This window comes from Oncorhynchus keta, chromosome 34, assembly GCF_023373465.1.
Source record: "Oncorhynchus keta strain PuntledgeMale-10-30-2019 chromosome 34, Oket_V2, whole genome shotgun sequence".
Lineage (NCBI taxonomy): Eukaryota > Metazoa > Chordata > Actinopteri > Salmoniformes > Salmonidae > Oncorhynchus > Oncorhynchus keta.
In genome coordinates, this window is record NC_068454.1 from 47,620,303 (window position 1) to 47,634,180 (window position 13,878).

Consider the following 13,878-nt stretch of genomic DNA (forward strand, 5'->3'; position numbering starts at 1 on the left):
GCCACCTGGTAGGAGCGACCTGTCAGGTAGGACGCAATCCAAGCGTGGGCCGCGCCGGAGATGCCCAACTCGGAGAGGGTGGAGAGGAGGATCTGATGGTTCACAGTATCGAAGGCAGCCGATAGGTCTAGAAGGATGAGAGCAGAGGAGAGAGAGTTAGCTTTAGCAGTGCGGAGCGCCTCCGTGATACAGAGAAGAGCAGTCTCAGTTGAATGACTAGTCTTGAAACCTGACTGATTTGGATCAAGAAGGTCATTCTGAGAGAGATAGCGGGAGAGCTGGCCAAGGACGGCACGTTCAAGAGTTTTGGAGAGAAAAGAAAGAAGGGATACTGGTCTGTAGTTGTTGACATCGGAGGGATCGAGTGTAGGTTTTTTCAGAAGGGGTGCAACTCTCGCTCTCTTGAAGACGGAAGGGACATAGCCAGCGGTCAGGGATGAGTTGATGAGCGAGGTGAGGTAAGGGAGAAGGTCTCCGGAAATGGTCTGGAGAAGAGAGGAGGGGATAGGGTCAAGCGGGCAGGTTGTTGGGCGGCCGGCCGTCACAAGACGCGAGATTTCATCTGGAGAGAGAGGGAGAAAGAGGTCAGAGCACAGGGTAGGGCAGTGTGAGCAGAACCAGCGGTGTCGTTTGACTTAGCAAGCGAGGATCGGATGTCGTCACCTTCTTTTCAAAATGGTTGACGAAGTCATCTGCAGAGAGGGAGGAGGGGGAGGGGAGGAGGATTCAGGAGGGAGGAGAAGGTGGCAAAGAGCTTCCTAGGGTTAGAGGCAGATGCTTGGAATTTAGAGTGGTAGAAAGTGGCTTTAGCAGCAGAGACAGAGGAGGAAAATGTAGAGAGGAGGGAGTGAAAGGATGCCAGGTCCGCAGGGAGGCGAGTTTTCCTCCATTTCCGCTCGGCTGCCCGGAGCCCTGTTCTGTGAGCTCGCAATGAGTCGTCGAGCCACGGAGCGGGAGGGGAGGACCGAGCCGGCCTGGAGGATAGGGGACATAGAGAGTCAAAGGATGCAGAAAGGGAGGAGAGGAGGGTTGAGGAGGCAGAATCAGGAGATAGGTTGGAGAAGGTTTGAGCAGAGGGAAGAGATGATAGGATGGAAGAGGAGAGAGTAGCGGGGGAGAGAGAGCGAAGGTTGGGACGGCGCGATACCATCCGAGTAGGGGCAGTGTGGGAAGTGTTGGATGAGAGCGAGAGGGAAAAGGATACAAGGTAGTGGTCGGAGACTTGGAGGGGAGTTGCAATGAGGTTAGTGGAAGAACAGCATCTAGAAAAGATGAGGTCGAGCGTATTGCCTGCCTTGTGAGTAGGGGGGGAAGGTGAGAGGGTGAGGTCAAAAGAGGAGAGGAGTGGAAAGAAGGAGGCAGAGAGGAATGAGTCAAAGGTAGACGTGGGGAGGTTAAAGTCGCCCAGAACTGTGAGAGGTGAGCCATCCTCAGGAAAGGAGCTTATCAAGACATCCAGCTCATTGATGAACTCTCCGAGGGGACCTGGAGGGCGATAAATGATAAGGATGTTAAGCTTGAAAGGGCTGGTAACTGTGACAGCATGAAATTCAAAGGAGGCGATAGACAGATGGGTAAGGGAGAAAGAGAGAATGACCACTTGGGAGAGATGAGGATCCCGGTGCCACCACCCCGCTGACCAGAAGCTCTCGGGGTGTGCGAGAACACGTGGGCGGACGAGGAGAAAGCAGTAGGAGTAGCAGTGTTATCTGTGGTGATCCATGTTTCCGTCAGTGCCAAGAAGTCGAGGGACTGGAGGGAGGCATAGGCTGAGATGAACTCTGCCTTGTTGGCCGCAGATCGGCAGTTCCAGAGGCTACCGGAGACCTGGAACTCCACGTGGGTCGTGCGCGCTGGGACCACCAGATTAGGGTGGCCGCGGCCATGCGGTGTGGAGCGTTTGTATGGTCTGTGCAGAGAGGAGAGAACAGGGATAGACAGACACATAGTTGACAGGCTACAGAAGAGGCTACGCTAATGCAAGGAGATTGGAATGACAAGTGGACTACACGTCTCGAATGTTCAGAAAGTTAAGCTTACGTAGCAAGAATCTTATTGACTAAAATGATTAAAATGATACAGTACTGCTGAAGTAGGCTAGCTGGCAGTGGCTGCGTTGTTGACTTTGTAGGCTAGCTGGCAGTGGCTGCGTTGTTGACACTACACTAATCAAGTCGTTCCGTTGAGTGTAATAGTTTCTACAGTGCTGCTATTCGGGGCTAGCTGGCTAGCTAGCAGTGTTGATTACGTTACGTTGCGTTAAAAGAACGACAATAGCTGGCTAGCTAACCTAGAAAATCGCTCTAGACTACACAATTATCTTTGATACACAGACGGCTATGTAGCTAGCTATGTAGCTAGCTACGATCAAACAAATCAAACCGTTGTGCTGTAATGAAATGAAATGAAAATGTGATACTACCTGTGGAGCGAAGCGGAATGCGACCGGGTTGTTGAGTGCGGAAGTTCTATTCAGTAGACGTTGGCTAGCTGTTGGCTAGCTAGCAGGGTCTCCTACGTTAAGGACGACAAATAGCTTGAGACAAATGGTTTGAGAGTCGTAAGAAGTCTAATTTGAATTTGGAGCTCTGACGAAAATTAATTCAGTGGATACTGACAGTGGATACTTATATAGCCCTTTGTACATCAGCTGATATCTCAAAATGCTGTACAGTAACCCAGCCTAAAAACACATCCGAGCAGCTAGGAGACTGAATCCTCTTCAGGCAAGGTGGGCCATGTATTTCACCAGATTTCGATTTACGATCTCGTATCAACCAGGTTCCCTCAACACTAAGGCCGACGCGTTGTCCCGCCTCTACGACACTGAGGACCGGTCCATCGATCCTACTCCTATCATTCCGGCGGCTAGGCTGGTAGCACCGGTAGTATGGGAGGTGGATGCGGACATCAAGCGGGCGCTAAGGGAGAAACATGCGCCTCCACAGTGCCCGGAGGGTCGGAGGTGCGTGCCGCTCGCTGTTCGTGATCAATTAATTCGGTGGGCTCATAGTCTACCCTCGTCAGGTCACCCGGGTATTTCGAGGACAGTGCGAGGTCTTAGGGGGAAGTACTGGTGGCCCACCTTAGTGAGGGACGTGCGATTCTATGTCTCTTCCTGTTCAGTGTGCGCCCAGAGTAAGGCTCCTAGGCACTTGCCACGAGGGAATTTACAACCCCTCCCCATTCCACATTCCCCCGTCTCAGGGAAACACGACGATCCTGGCCGTTGTGGATCGGTTCACGAAGTCCTGCCGTCTTATCCCGTTGCCCGGGCTCCCTACGGCCCTACAGACTGCGGAGGCTCTGTTCACCCATGTCTTCCGGCACTACGGGGTGCCCAAGGACATCGTTTCTGATCGGGGTCCCCAGTTTACATCCCGTGTGTGGAGGGCGTTTATGGAACATCTGGGGTCTCGGTCAGCCTGACCTCGGGTTTCACCCGGAGAGTAATGGGCAGGTGGAGAGAGTGAACCAGGATGTGGGTAGGTTTCTAAGGTCGTATTGCCAGGACCGGCCAGGGGAGTTGGCGAGATACATCCCCTGGGCTGAATTGGCCCAGAACTCCCTAAGCCACTCCTCTACCAACATGTCACCGTTTCAGTGTGTGTTGGGGTACTAGCCGGTTCTGGCACCATGGCATCAGAGCCAGACCGAGGCTCCTGCGGTGGAGGAGTGGGTGCAGCGCTCTAAGGAGACCTGGAGGGCCATCCAGGAGTCGTTATGACAGGCGAGTGGACGCAGTAGAGGAGCGCTAACAGTCACCGCAGTGAGGCCCCCGTGTTTGCACCGGGGGATAGGGTCTGGCTCTCGACCCGAAACCGGCCCCTCTGCCTGCCCTGCCAGAAGCAGGGTCCGCAGTGTGTGGGGCCTTTCAAAGTCTTGAGGAGAATAAACTGTTGTAACTTTAATGTGTTTGAGTTAATGTTTAAGTTCATTCTTTGAGCTGAGATATTTGAGATAATTCTTTAGATTTATTTGCATATGTAATTGTATTGGGTTGTGTTGAATTCTGCTTTTTGACTGCAAGTCCCAGAATGCCTTGCGGGAGGAATGAGTGATAACGCGCCAATTATGTGCAGGTGCGTAAATTGTGGCTGACTTTCCGACAGCATCTTACCTGCATTGCTCTGTACCACAACCATTGTTGTTAAATGTAACATAACCAAGTATTCTTACTAAAAGAAGCTTTCTTATCAAACCCGACGTCCCGAGTCATTAATTTGAAGTTAGCAAATCTAAATCGATTATTACTTCCTTCGTACTATCGTATTAACCCCTCATTTCATGTGTCTCTCCTCAGGCCGGTGGTAGCTGGTCCCATGCAGGAGAGTGAGGTTCCAGAGGTCCCTCCGCCCCCTCTGGACATCGAGGTGTCCCCGGCGTACACGATACAGGCCATTCTGGACTCGAGACGCCAGGTGAGGGGCCTGCAGTACCTCTTGGACTCGGAGGGGTATGGGCTGGAGGAGAGGTGCTGGGTCCTGGTTGGGGATATATTGGATCCATCTATGCGGAGGGAGTTCCATCGCCTCGCCACACAGGTTGTCCCCGAGGCCGGTGTCGGTGCGCTGCGGGAGCCGCGCTTCGGGTGGGGGGTACTGTCATGAATATCACTGAAGGTGGTTCCCCGCTTGGCGGCCGTCGTCGCCGGTCTACTAGCTGCCACCGATCCCTTTTCGTTTGGTTTCTTCTAATTGTTTTCACCTGTTCCTTGTTGGGGTTTTTGAGTTGGTGTTATTTAAGTTTGATTAGCCCGCTTGTGTTTGTGCGGGCTTGTTTCTGTTATGTAAAGGTATTCGTTATATTGTGGGTTTTCTGCTGTCCGGTTTGATATCAGTGTGTATTTTAGGTGTAGTGTATTTACGCCTGTGTTTCGGCGTCACCTATTTGTACAGTTTCTGGTTGGACATTAAAGCGTGTTTTTCCCGTATCCTTGGCTCTCTGCGCCTGACTCCACACCCATTCGCTCTTTGGACGTTACACTCACAAGTCCTCAATTTGCAGCTTCATTAAATAGTACCCACAAAACACCAGTCTCAACGTCAACAGTGAAGAGGCGACTCCGTGATGCTGGCCTTCGAGGCAGAGTTGTAAAGAAAAATCCATATCTCAGGCCAATAAAAATAAATGATTAAGTTGGGCAGACACTGGACAGAGGAACTCTGCATAGAATGCCAGCAAACCAGAAGCAGAGTATTTACGGTTGTCATAAACTGTGTAGAGAGGGGGGGGGGCTAGGATCCTCCCCCCAGGTTACATCATGACAGTGCACTACACCAAGTCTTACAGGGCTCTAGTCAAAAGTAGTGCACCGTATAGGGAATAGTGTGCCATTTTGGACACATCCCATAGTGAGTTGCCATATTCAGCTTGTGAGATGGGTGCTGTAGCAGTTATGTTTACGAAACATGACAGTTGCTCTCTTTTCCTCCCTTTCAGATGTGTTTGTCCTGTCACAGACCTGGTGCCACTATTGGTTGTGATGTGAAGACATGCTGGTGGACGTATCACTACTACTGTGCAATATGGAATATGGCCCAGGTCAAAGAGAATCCCTCACAGGGGATCTACCTGCAAGTGCCCTTTGAAAAATAACCGTATTACAACGGAGCTGGAAATTTCTGTTAAAAACGATCCTAATATTTCTGTATTCGTTGGTCTCTGGATGTAGTGTGTATTGTAGCAAACGCCGGGATGCCTCTCAGGACGCCAGTGAAGGTATCTAACTTATCTTTTACGTGATATTCAGCAAACAAGGGATGGCTTTTCTTTGGACACTTTTAAAGTAGACCACAAGAGGATAACTCAATACTGTTGTTGAAGGTGAATGGCCAGAGTATTGACTATCCAATTGATATTTTTCAGATGATCAGGAGGAACAGGGAGGTGTGGCCAAAGACTCAGACTCCTCCCCTCAGCAGACTAGGGGCTGTGAGAGATTCGAGAAAGGGCGAATCAAAGTTGGATCCGTTGGCCAATCGGAGGACACCCGCTCAACCTCCTCTCAAGACGTAGATGATGAGAGCTCCTCGCATGTAAGGACCCCACACACACACTGTAGTTCATTTGGGCGTGCCCATTATTAGGACAGATAATGTAAAAAAGGTCACTGCACATTACAATTGCATGCTAAATCTCATCACGCATAAGTCTGTTCTAAGCTGTTCTGATCAATGTTCATCAGAGAACACATTTTCTGCTGAAGATGGTCTTTATACTATTGCTTGTCCAAGCATTACCTTGTGCAAAATGTATGGATTGGAAAAGTGCAATCAGTTATATAGTTCTTGTCTGATGTACTCATTATTTCCTACTATGTCTGTCACCTGACATTGTCTTCTCTCCCTGGCAGCTGTTCTCATCGTGAACTGTCCAACTCACTACGTACTCACGGGCTGAATTTGTGAACTTTGACATCAAAAAAGTCATCATGGAAATCAAGAGGGGGAAGAGAATGGTGAAAACCTTGAAAATAGTACTGTAGTACAATCATGTGAAGACAAAAGTGTGACTAAGTGGTACAAGTATCTAGTTCTATCAACTAATTAGATGTTGGGAGGGACAAAATGGCGCCGTAGAGAGAACACTGTGTTTCAGCGAGCATCCGTGGCATTCGTAAATTTATATGTTTACATTAATCTCCTAGCTGGAAAAAGTGGTAGAATTGGCTAAATAGGTTATCCTACTATGAGTCTTTACGGCTATTTCTCAAAAATTCTGACAACATGTCCAACAGAACTACTAAGAACTTGACCAAAACCACCATCCCTGTAGATGTGCAGGAGGAGCTAGCTAACGTTAGCGAAGCTAACACCATTGCGGATCCAGGCACAATGGACCTGGTGATTCAAAACATGACGAATAACATTACTAAAGTGATCGATGTTAAGATACGAGCGGTCTTGGAAGCAATAGCAGGCTATTCAGCTGAACTACAGAGGGTTGTCAAACGTGTTGATGAGGCGGAAGGAATAATTGCTACAGTGGAAACTTCAACTACATCTATGGACACTAAGATAAAAGCACTTGAGAAACAGGTGCGCGAAATGGCGGAGCACATTGACGACTTGGATAATCGAGGACGCAGATGCAATATTCGTGTTGTGGGACTCCCGGAAAATTCTGAAGGGACACGTTCAGTAAAATGTTTTGAGGAATGGATCCCTGGCTACCTACAAATGGACACTAAGGCTGGCCGTGTGAAGCTGGACAGAGCCCATCGCTCTCAAGCACCGATACCCGGTCCCAACCAGCGCCCACGGCCAGTGGTTATAAAGTTCCACAACTTCACCGACAAGCAGCGCGTCATGGATGCGGCTAGAAACATCGGTTCTGATGGTAGTCAACGTAAAGGTCCAAAGGTCTCATTCTTCAATGAATATTCCACAGCGGTTGTACGAAGACGCAAAGCATCTTGATGCTTTGATGAGGCGAAGGCTCGACTCAAGATAATGAAGATGGACTATGCACTGCTGTACCCGGCCACATTGAAGATTATGGTCAATGGATCGCCTAAAAAACTCTACACACCTGAAACGGCTGCTGCGTTTATTGACTCTCTCGGGTAAATAACTTTATGCTGCACCTCCGCAGCATTGGATAACTTTTTATTTAATTTGAATCTGATCATGAAACAGTGGTGTGAGTTCTCACGTGCTCCTGTTCAGTAATATTCTTATCTTTATTATTTTTCTTGCTAAAGTAACTGCCGCTGTAGCTAAGGCTGTTATATGTGTGAATCTATATTGGTGCCCAGGCTTGGTTTTAGGTGGAAGAGCCTCAATCTTCTTCTATTGAAATTCATTTCCATATATATAAAGGATGAGGCTTTGAGTGGCAATGCAGACTTCAGTCTACATTGGAAAGTTGAAATCCCCTGCATGGTAGCTAGTGGGAAAACCCCCTTTTGGATCTTTACATGTTTCATTTTTGGGTTTAGTATAGTTCGAGTTCAGGGTTCATATCGTTTGTTTATGCTCGGTGAGATAGAGAAGAGTTTAACACATGGAAAAAGGTACCACCCCACTTTTACAGTAGGATTCAGTCTGGATATTGAATGGTCAAAGTGCAATGGCAGGTAACAGACTATGTATATGTACATGGAATAGAGGGAGCCATAACCCCATTAAAAGGAAGAAGGAACTGTCTTTTTGGAAAAAATTAAAAATTGATATTGCCCTGTTGCAAGAAACTCATTTGGATGATAAGGAGCATCTGAAATTACAACAAGGGGGGCTTAGTCAAGTGTTTTTCTCATCATTTACATCCAGAAGTAGAGGTGTAGCAATTATTGTGAAAAAGAACTTGCCACTGAAGGTCTTGAATTGTGTGAAAGATAAATTGGGTCGCTTTGTTATAATTAATGGTACTTTACAAGGGCAGAACATTTCCATAATGAATATTTACTTCCCCACTGCCCACCCCCCTGATTTCCTCACTAAGGTATTTCTAGACTTTTTAGAATTAAACTCAGACACTGCAGTGGTTGGAGGAGATTTTAATTGTTTGTTGAACCCCCTTATTGATACGTTTCCCAGCGGTATAGCTTCACTCTCTCCTCAAGCTAAGTCACTTAAAGCTATTTGTGATGATCTGGGGTATGCTGATGTTTGGAGAACTTTTCACCCCTCCAACAGAGAGTTCACTTTTGCCTCTAAACCTCATGGATGTCAGACTAGAATAGATTACTTTTTATGCCCAGGACGTCTTTGCAGTCTGTTTTATCCGCTAGGATAGGAAGCATAGTCATATCTGATCATGCTGAGGTGATCCTGGACATAAAACTCAATGGGGCATTCAATTTGTCAAGACGTTGGAGGTTGAATACAACCATTCTTAAAGACCATATATTCACATCATATTTCTTTACAGAGTTTAAAGCATTTTTCTCTATTAACTCTCAATCAACAGATAACCCCTCGCTCCTTTGGGAAATCTGTAAAGCGTACGCCAGGGGTCTGATTATGTCATATACAGCCACTAAGAGACGGAAAAAGCGTGAAAAGCAAAACTTGTTAGAGGGTGAATTAGGAACGAAAGAGAAGGACTACATTAAAACTCCCACTCCTGCCCTATTAAGAAATATCAGTCCTTAGATCAACGTTGGACTCTCTCCTAACACAGGATGCTGAAAAGAAAATGAGATTTGTCAGGCAAAAGCTATATGAACATGGCGATAAGCCAGGAAAGTACTTGGCGTACCTAGCTAAAAAGAGATCTGACTCACAATCAATTGATACTATTACTGATTCTGATGGAAATTATTTATATGAAAATAAATTGATAAATGGCCCATTTAAGAAATTTTATGCAAATCTTTATGCCTCAGAACTGCCAAATGATGCACCCAAATGAATGGAGAACTTATTTTCTAAGATTGAGCTCCGTACTATCTCCGAAGAACAGAGGTCTCTCCTTAATGCCCCTATTACCGAGGAAGAGATAATGTTCGCAATTAAGAATCTGCAAAATGGTAAGACCCCAGGACCAGACGGGTTTTGTAGTGAGCTCTATAAAGAGTTCCATAGCCTGATTCTTGATCCATTGCGTGATATGTTTAACCACTCATTTTCAAATGACCAGCTCCCTCAAACGCTGAGAAAAGCCAACATATCACTTATTCTCAAAAAGGGAAATGTCCAGTCTTGTTACTCATACAGACCAATTTCCCTTCAGAATGTGAATAGAAAATTGCTTTCTAAAATTCCAGCCACAAGATTAGAGGACTCACTGCCACTAATTGTGAAATGAGACCAAACTGGCTTCATTGAGGGCCGTAAGTCATGCAACAATGTCAGGCGGCTTCTTAATGTAATTCAAGCCTACCAACAAAGTGCTATGGATGGTCTTGTGCTCTCCCTAGATGCTGAGAAAGCATTTGATCGTGTGGATTGTTCTTACCTATTCTTCGCTCTAAATAAATTTGGTCTAGGGGACAACTTAATAAAATGGGTGAAAGTTTTATATGATGATCCTCAGGCTGCTGTCCTTACTAAAGGTCAAATAGCTTCTCTATACCTGCATACTGGACCCTATTCCAACTAAATTACTGAAAGAGCTTCTTCCTGTACTTGGCCCATCTATGTTGAACATAATAAACGGCTCTCTATCCACTGGATGTGTACCAAACTCATTAAAAGCCAAACCTTGACCCAGAAAATATAAAAAACTATCGGCCTATATCAAATCTTACATTCCTCTCAAATTTGTTAGAAAAGGCTGTTGCGCAGCAACTCACTGCCTTCCTGAAGACAAACAATGTATACGAAAAGCCTCAGTCTGGTTTTAGACCCCATCATAGCACTGAGACTGCACTTGTGAAGGTGGTAAATTACCTTTTAATGGCATCAGACCGAGGCTCTGCATCTGTCCTCGTGCTCCTAGACCTTAGTGCTGCTTTTGATACCATCGATCACCACATTCTTTTGGAGAGATTGGAAACCCAAATTGGTCTATACGGAAAAGTTCTGGCCTGGTTTAGATCTTATCTGTTGGAAATATATCAGTTTGTCTTTGTGAATGGTTTGTCCTCTGACAAATCAACTGTAAATTTCGGTGTTCCTCAAGGTTCCGTTTTAGGACCAATATTGTTTTCACTATATATTTTACCTCTTGGGGATGTCATTCGAAAACATAATGTTAACTTTCACTGCTATGCGGATGACACACAGCTGTACATTTCAATGAAACATGGTGAAGCCCCAAAATTGCCCTCGCTAGAAGCCTGTGTTTCAGACATAAGGAAGTGGATGGCTGCAAAATTTCTACTTTTTAAACTCGGACAAAACAGAGATGCTTATTCTAGGTCCCAAGAAACAAAGAAATCTTCTGTTGAATCTAACAATTAATCTTAATGGTTGTATAGCCGTCAAAAAAATAACTGTCAAGGACCTCTGCGTTACTCTGGACCCTGATCTCTCTTTTGACGAACATATCAAGACTGTTTCAAGGACAGCTTTTTTCCATCTACGTTTTCCATCCATCTACGCTTTTTCCATCTTCTGTCCAAAAATGATGCAGAAAAATGATCCATGCTTTTGTTACTTCTAGGTTAGACTACTGCAATGCTCTACTTTCCGGCTACCCAGATAAAGCACTAAATAAACTTCAGGTAGTGCTAAATACGGCTGCTAGAATCCTGACAAGAAGCAACAATTTGATCATATTACTCCAGTGCTAACCTCCCTACACTGGGTTCCTGTCAAGGCAAGGGCTGATTTCAAGGTTTTACTGCTAACCTACAAAGCATTACATGGGCTTGCTCCTACCTATCTCTCTGATTTGGTCCTGCCGTACATACCTATACGTACGCAGGCCTCCTAATTGTCCCTAGAATTTCTAAGCAAACAGCTGGAGGCAGGGCTTTCTCCTATAGAGCTCAATTTTTATGGAATGGTCTGCCTACCCATGTGAGAGACGCAAACTCGGTCTCAACCTTTAAGTCTTTACTGAAGACTCATCTCTTCAGTGGGTCATATGATTGAGTGTAGACTGGCCCAGGAGTGTGAAGGTGAACGGAAAGGCTCTGGAGCAACGAACCGCCCTTGCTGTCTCTGCCTGGCCGGTTCCCCTCTTTCCACTGGGATTCTCTGCCTCTAACCCTATTACAGAGGCCGAGTCACTGGCTTACTGGTGCTCTTTCATGCCGTCCCTGGGAGGGGTGCGTCACTTGAGTGGCTTGAGTCACTGGTGTGATCTTCCTGTCTGGGTTGGCGCCCCCCCCTTGGGTTGTGCCGTGGCGGAGATCTTTGTGGGCTATACTCGGCCTTGTCTCAGGATGGTAAGTTGGTGGTTGAAGATATCCCTCTAGTGGTGTGGGGGCTGTGCTTTGGCAAAGTGGGTGGGGTTATATCCTTCCTGTTTGGCACTGTCCGGGGGTATCATCGGATGGGGCCACAGTGTCTCCTGACCCCTCCTGTCTCAGCCTCCAGTATTTATGCTGCAGTAGTTCATATGTCGGGGGTCTAGGGTCAGCTTGTTAAATCTGGAGTACTTCTCCTGTTTTATCCGGTGTCCTGTGTGAATTTAAGTATGCTCTCTCTAATTCTCTCTTTCACTTTTTCTTTCTCTCTCTCGGAGGACCTGAGCCCTAGGACCATGCCTCAGGACTACCTGGCATGATGACTCCTTGCTGTCCCCAGTCCACCTGGCCGTGCTGCTGCTCCAGTTTCAACTGTTTTGCCTGCGGCTATGGAATCCTGACCTGTTCACCGGACATGCTACCTGTCCCAGACCTATTATTTGACCATGCTGGTCATTTATGAACATTTAAACATCTTGGCCATGTTCTGTTATATCCTCCACCCGGCACAGCCAGAAGAGGACTGGCCACCCCTCATAGCCTGGTTCCTCTCTAGGTTTCTTTCTAGGTTTTGGCCTCTCCAGGGAGTTTTTCCTAGCCAACGTGCTTCAACACATGCATTGCTTGCTGTTTGGGGTTTTAGGCTGGGTTACTGTACAGCACTTTGAGATATCAGCTGATGTACAAAGGGCTATATAAATACATTTGATTTTATTTGATTTATATACAGAGGTACCAGACAGTGCTGTCCTTTGTCCCCTCTCCTATTTGCACTCGTTATGGAACCACTGGCCGAGGCCATCAGGGTAACGCCTGCTATACAGGGACTGCTCATTGGTGATGTTCACCATAAAATAAGCTTGTATGCTGATGATGTCCTGATATTCATCTCTAGTCCCGAGACTTCAATTACATCTCTTATTAATATTATTGAATTATTCAGCAAATTCTCAGGCTTCAAGATTTAACTTAACTAAATCAGAGGCTATGCCACTTGGTAACCTTCATTCTGTACCTAATACTTCTCCCCATTCCCTTTTAAATGGTCTCCCTCAGGTTTTATGCATCTAGGTATATTTGAAACTCCTAAATTCCAGCAAATGTACAAAGCCAATTTTGTTCCCTTGTTTGATACAATAAGAGCGCTGGAACTCTCTCCCGATTTTTTTGTTTGGGTAGAATATCCCTATTGAAAATGAACATTTTACCTAGACTACTTTACCCAATCCAAATGATCCCAGAATTACTCTCCAATAAGGTAATAAAGGATGTAAATGGATGGCTAAGTTCCTTTATATGGAGTAAACGCAAGCCAAGACTTAAGATGGCAATATTGCAGCTGCCAAATTCCATGGGTGGCTTGGATCTGCCCAATATCAGGTTCAGTGGTGTGCCCACCTATGTTATATTTCTGACTGGATCACAAGCGATGACTCCTCTAATTGGTTAGACATTGAGACTTCTCTTTCAAAATACCCCTTACAGGATATTTTATTTTTCAGAAGTTTCAAGTCTGGAGAAGATCACGGCAATAATCCCAATACACTGAACACACTCAAAGTGTGGAGGTCAGTTCAATGCTTCCTGGGAAGGTCCAAACTAACCTCTGCTCTTACCTGAATTCTTAACAACCCAGATTTTGGTCCAGGATTGCTGGATGCTGGCTTTAACTTTTGGCTTAATAAGGGCATATGCAGACTAAATGATTTATTTGCTGATAAGATTTTATTGTCATTTTAGCAGATGATCGAGAAATATCGACTCTCAAAGCAGGACTTTTTCCGCTTCCTGCAAGTAAGACATTATATTCTGAAGAGCACCACCTTAATAATAATTTGGTAACCCTGATATGTCTGTCATTGAAAGAATGCTTTTTTTCCCACAAAGGAAAATGTCTGTAAGTCTGTTTTATGATGCTTTAAGGTCATTTTCTGCTGTCAACACACAGAGGGTGAAACAAGCGTGGGAGAAAGAATTGTCTGTTACTATTGATGAAGAGATGTGGGAGGACATTTGGAGATATGCAAAAACAATATCTATATGTAATCATACTAGAGCAATCCAATAAAGAATAA

The 13,878-nt window shown here is 45.9% G+C and overlaps 1 pseudogene; it reads left to right on the forward strand.

Moving 5' to 3' along the window:
- The first annotated feature begins 2,738 nt into the window (after positions 1–2,738).
- LOC127914896 (PHD finger protein 6-like) lies at positions 2,739–6,487 on the forward strand (annotated as a pseudogene).
- The last annotated feature ends 7,391 nt before the right edge of the window (positions 6,488–13,878 follow it).